Genomic DNA, 6334 nt, shown 5'->3' with positions numbered 1-6334 from the left:
CGCCATGTGTGTATGTGTGTGTATATCAATTGATGATTACACGATCATGGAAAAAAACATGGACTGGTCCACCCCAGATGTTAGCATGGGTGTGGCACGGAGCAGGAAGAAGCCAAGCAGACAGGCAATGGCTTAAAAAAAAAAAAAGCTTAAAAGTAGGGTGCGTTTTGGTCACACATGTGATTTACTTATTTTAATTACATTGGTGTGTATATGTATAAAAGCTTTTTATAAAAAAATTAAAATGAGCTGTGTTTTGGGCCAAAGACCATGGCAACCCTTGGAAATCAAAGTCCAGGTCGAAATCCTGGAGAGAGTATAAAGGACAAGATAGCCCTTGTCACAGTACAGACCACAGGGAGCCCTTTCCTCCATGGAGCCTGCAGTGACCCAGCACCAAGTGATACTCGGATCAGGAAGGAAATAAATGGGACATGGGGCTGGGAGCCACAGGGGATCTACCTTCAACAAGAGGTCAGGGAGGCCTTCTGAGGAGGTGGCATCTCAGACTGGGTTGGAAGGCTGGGAAGGCGCCAGGTGGAGAGAGGAGACCGTGCCAAAGCCCTGAGTGGGGACTGGCCTGACATGTTCTAAAACCTGGCCAAAGGCCTCTAGGGGGGAGCGTAGGGAATGAGGAGAGTGACGTGGGTGATGGCAGAAGAGAAGGCAGGTCCCCGTCTCTGGGGTCTGGTAGGGCCACAGTGATGAGCTTGGCTGTCACTCCGATGCGGTGGGGACCCCTCTAAGCAAGGTGTGATGTGATTTGGTCTACATTTTTTTAAAGATTGCTCTAGATGTGGAACAGCTTAGGGTGAGATTTGGGGGTAAGGAATGGGATGGGAGCAAAGACACAGGTCAGAGGGCTGCACGTTAGTTCAGCCAGAGAAGTGACCCCGTTCAGCTCTCCATTTGTGTGAAAACAGGAAGCAGCAGGCTTGCTGCTGGACAGGAGGTAGGAATGGGGAGAGGCGGGGTCAGCTGCCAGGTTTCCAGACTTATTACTTATTGATTTTTTATGGAGTAGATCAAGGGTACAAAAAAGTTTTTATGATGTGTCTGAATGATTTAAAGGATAATTAGGAAGTGCAAAGCCTGTGTACTCAGCACTGACTTCCTTAAGAAAGAGAACATTCCAAGCCCCTCCACAGTCCTGTGGGTGAGCCTTCGCACGCCTCTCCCACACCCAGGGGTCTCACTAATCTGAATTTTGTGTTTATCATGACTTTGCTTCTCTCTATAATTTTACCACCTATCTCAGTATCTCTGAACGACCTACTCTTGCATTTTGCCTGTTTTTAGAATTTATATGCATAGAACAATATTTGTTGTGTTATTCTGTGACTTGCTTTTTTCACTCACCACTGTGTTGGTGAGATTCATTCATGTTGCTGGTCACCGTAATCCATTCCTTTTCACTGCTGTGTAGTATTCCACTTTGTGAATGAGATTTATTTATACCTCTTTCTGTCACAGTGTCTCGGGTTCTTCCTACACTTGCTATAACAATGTGGCTCTCACCATTCTTGGAGACATTTCCTGGTGTACACATTCATGAGTCTCTCTAGAATACACTCCTAGAAGATGTTTAGCTTTATTAAATGGGAGAATGGTGATGCGGTGGAGGAAAAAGGGATAGGAGCAGTTTGGGAGGAAGTAAGCATTCAGGGAGGCCAGCTGCTCCAACAAATAGACTATAAAATGTGCAATGGCTCAGACACTGCATGTGTTTATTTCCTGCTCAGGCCAACAGTCTAAGGTGGCTCAGGTCTGAATGGTAAGTATGCGTGTTGGGGTGGAGTGGGGGAGCTCTGCTCCACACCGTCCCTCAGGGACCCAGGCTGATGAAGGTTCTGTTGGCTTCACTCTGGGCATTGACCTTGAGCCCCCAGAAAAGAGAAGAGAGAGGGTGGAGAAAGCACACCAGTATCTGAACCACCTCAGGCCAGAAGGGCCCCACATCACTTCCGTTCACAGTCCAACAGGGAGAACTCAGTGGCCACGTGTGGATGCAGGGGACTCTGGGAAATGTGGTCATTGGCTGGGCAGCCACCTCCAGAGTCGGGTCCACGTTATAGACGAGGGGGAAGGAATTCCTTGTTGACCCCTAGCCACCCAGAACCCAGAGGAGAAGGAGACTGGGCCAGGAGAAAAACCTTGTTTATGGCGAGAAGCTTGCCAGGGCTCATCCTTCAGTTTTCGGCTCAAGTCTCATTTCTATTCACTTCGTGTCCTACCCTTAGGGATGCAGAGCCAGCCTTCTTCTCACAGTGGTGGCCAGACAGCACAGACCCACCCCTGTAGGTTCCTCTCTGATCCCTCACCCCATCCCAGGCCCATTCATGTTGTGGTTCTGGGTCTCACTCGCTGACCAAGAGCCACTGTAAGCAGGGTTTCCTGGAGAGAGATTAATGAGTCAAGGGTTTCTGCAAAGGAAGCTGACAAAGGGCCTCAGGAAGGGCCTGGGGACTGATGAAAGTGTGTTGGGAAGTGTCTCCTCCTGCCTTTTCTGCTTCCCTATTTGTGGCCATGGAGCCATTGGTGTGCCAGCACAGAAGTAGGTTGAGATTTATCTGCAAAACTGCCCCTGCCATTGCTCATGAGGAAGAGCTCTGCAGATGGGAAGGAAACAGGAGTGGACTCTCAAACATATTTTCATTTAATCCAGTGGATATTTGTTGAGCACATACTATGTACCCAGGCAATAAGTGACAGTGACTATAGCATAGTTCAGAGCCTGAGCTCTGGGGCCAGGCTGACAGGGTGTGCTTCCTAGCTTTGCCACTGCCAGCTGTGTGACCTCGGGCTGATTACTTAACCTCTCTGAACTTTACTTTGCTCATTGGTAGAATGGGGATAGTGACAGTACCCATCTCAGGGCGGTGTTGTGAGCAGTGTGACAGATCCGGATAGGTGATTGGCATAAGGCTGGCACTCAGCGAACTGCAGCTAAGTGACAGGGAGAAAGTAACTTGAAGTAACTTACCCGAGTAAGCTAAAAAGACAGGTATGTTTGGCTCCAAAGCCTCGTTTTTTCTGCACTGCCACCTAAGGAGTCTCTTGCCTGCTTTTTTCTTTTTTTTTAATTTTCTTTTTTTATTGGAGTATAGTTGTTTTACAATGTTCTGTTAGTTTCTGCTGTACAATGAAGTGAATCAGCTATGTGTGTACATATATATCCTCCCTCTTGGACGTCCCTCCCACTCCCCCGCCCATGCCACCCATCCAGGTCATCACAGAGCACTGAGCTGAGTTCCTTGTGCTATACAACAGATTCCCACTAGCTATCTATTTTACACATGGTAGTGCATATATGTCAATCCTAATCTCCCAATTCGTCCTACCCTCTCCTTCCCCCTGCCATGTCCACATGTCCATTCCCTATGCCTGCGTCTCTATTCCTGCCCTGAAAATAGGTTCATTTCTACCATTTTTCTAGATTCCACATATATGCATTAAGATATGATATTTGTTTTTCTCTTTCTGACTTACTTCACTCTGTATGACAGTCTCTAGGTCCATCCACGTCTCTACAAATGATCCAATTTCGTTCCTTTTTATGGCTGAGCAATATTCCATTGTATGTACCACATCTTCTTTATCCATTCATATGTCGATTGATGACATTTGGATTGTTTCCTCATCTTGGCTATTGTAAATAGAGCTGCAATGAAGATTGGGGTACATGTGTCTTTTTGAATTATGATTTTCTCAGGGTATATGCCCTGTAGTGGGATTGCTGGGTCATATGGTAGTTCTATTTTCAATTTTTTAATAAACGTCCATACTGTTCTCCATAGTGGCTGTATAAATTTACATTCCCACCAACAATCTTGCCTGCTTTTTTCTGATGATAAATATTTTTTTAAGATAAGCCGGACAAGGACTTCCCCGGTGGTCCAGTGGTAAAGAATCCGCCTTGCAATGCAGGGGACACGGGTTCTATCCCTGGTCAGGGAACTAAGATCCCACATGCCGCAGGGCAACAAAGTCCACACGCTGCAGCTACTGAGATCGCGCTCCTCAGCGAGAGAGCACGCGTGCCGCATACTACAGAGCCCACGCGCTCTGGAGCCTGTGCACCACAACCAGAGAGAGAAAACCCACATGCCACAACTAGAGAGAAGCCCGCGCGCTGCAGTGAAAGATCCTGCGTGCCCCAGTGAAGATCCCGAGGGCGGCGACTAAGACCCCACGCAGACAAAAAAAAAAAGAGAGAGAAGCTGGACACATATGAAGTCAGGTGACAGCAAAGCCTTCATTAAGACCACAAGTGTAAGCACTTACTGCCCACTGGGGGTGGGCAGTGGTGTCTCCCGTTTGCCCACTGCGATGTGCCTGTGGCCACTCCCTTACGATCTGAAGCTGAAACAAACATTGGGCAGGTTTTCATGAGGCTCAGGGTGGGAGAAGGGCTGGATTCTATTTCCCCAAGTCCGTCCCATCAGTTCTGGGCACCTGTCCTGGGTCTCCTGGTTGGGTAGCATGGTTGCTGACAGGATGTCAGGGCGCAGGAGTCACCCTTGGAGTTCCTAGAAAGGAACACATGCTTGGAAAGCCGAGGGTGAGCGTTGTTGGTGTGGGTGCTCATCTGACGTGTGTGTCATGAACCAGTGGATGCAAACGAAGCGCAATTGATAACTCCCTGAAGCAGAGCTGTCTTTGAAGGGTTTAAGTCCAGCAGTAAAGTTAGTTCCATAGTTTCTTTTTTGAACCTGTCTTGGGTCTTTAAATGAGTCTCAGCATCTTGAGAAACAGCATCTCAGTGTTAATTATAACAATTGGAACATCTTAATTACCTTAATCGCAGAAATTATAGCTGTCCTGGGCAGTTTCCAGGGCTTGGATGAGCAGGAACCTGAGCAGGGCTGGGCAGGGAATCATTCAGAAAGGGGTTTTCATGTGAGTAACATGACCGAAGAGGCTCCTGGACAGCTCAGTCATTATACTTATTTATTCTCTATTTTTTTTTTTTTTTTTTTTTTGATGGTATGCAGGCCTCTCACTGTTGTGGCCTCTCCTGTTGCGGAGCACAGGCTCTGGACGCGCAGGCTCAGCGGCCATGGCTCACAGGCTTAGCTGCTCCGCGGCACGTGGGATATTCCCGGACCGGGGCACGAGCCCGCGTCCCCTGCATCGGCAGGCAGACTCTCAACCACTGTGCCACCAAGAAAGCCCCTTATTCTCTATTTTTAATTTTTTATTTCCTTGACACATTTCTCAAGGGATTCCAGGCCACTTATAATAAGGAAATATTCAACAAGCAGGTGACTAAAAAGTAGAGAAATATAAAGACATCAAAGCAGGAAAAATCTCGGACACAAAGGCCATGGGAAAGGACAAACATATCTATGACCATGGGGATCGAACTAGCACCTGCGGTTAAGCTCAGAGTTAGGATCTGAGCTTCCCAGCAGCCCATGCAAGAAGGGAACCAGAGTTAGGCATCTGATTCTCATTACTAGAAGGAAGGCAACATGCCAAATGATTCCTGCCACACACAGACCTTTGTAAAAGGGTGTGGAGGAGTCAGGGTCCTCGACGACCTTGTAGCAGCAAAATCCTGATGAGAGATGACTGCCTGGGGCAGGGCCTCTGCTTACTCATTTGTAATATGTGAGCACTGCTTGCTTTTTGGGTTCTTTGAGGACTAGGCCAGCCCCTGGTAGGCAGTAAGCACCCAACCAAAATTCATTTCTTTACTTTCTATTCCCACTCACTCCCCACAGGATTAGTGCCTTACTATAGTTATTGGTTCCTTATTATCTAGCTATTTAATCCTCATGCCTACTTTATATGGGCACAATTATCCCTATTATGTGTCCAGCTCAGTGGTAGATTCTGAGGATATAGCAGTGAATGACTTATTATTATAAGTATTATTTTTATTTATTAATTAATACTTATTATTATAAGGGCATAATAATACTTACCCTGGCAGGATAAGTACGATTATAAGGGCATAATAATAATAATCGGCATATAATAATAATAACTATAATGGCTTCCATTTTTTAGCACTTAATCTGAGCTAAGTACTATACATGACAAGAACAGCATGAGAAAGGAAACCTATAGACACAGCAATGAACCCAGAAACAAAAATATTCTAAGTAAAACTCTTAGCAAACTGCATTCGAAAAGGATACAATATCAGATTGTACAATACCAGGCCAAATTAAATGGATCCCAGGAATGCAAGCTTCATCTTAGAAAATCAGTTCAATAGATTAACAGGTCAAAGAAAAAAAATTACACAATTTTCTCCATAAATCAGAAAATAACAGTTGATAAAACTTCCATTTATGATTTTAAAATAAAAAACTAAGAATAGGGC

This window comes from Lipotes vexillifer, unplaced genomic scaffold, assembly GCF_000442215.2.
Source record: "Lipotes vexillifer unplaced genomic scaffold, Lipotes_vexillifer_v1.1 scaffold496, whole genome shotgun sequence".
Lineage (NCBI taxonomy): Eukaryota > Metazoa > Chordata > Mammalia > Artiodactyla > Lipotidae > Lipotes > Lipotes vexillifer.
Note: the sequence above shows the minus strand (reverse complement) of the source record.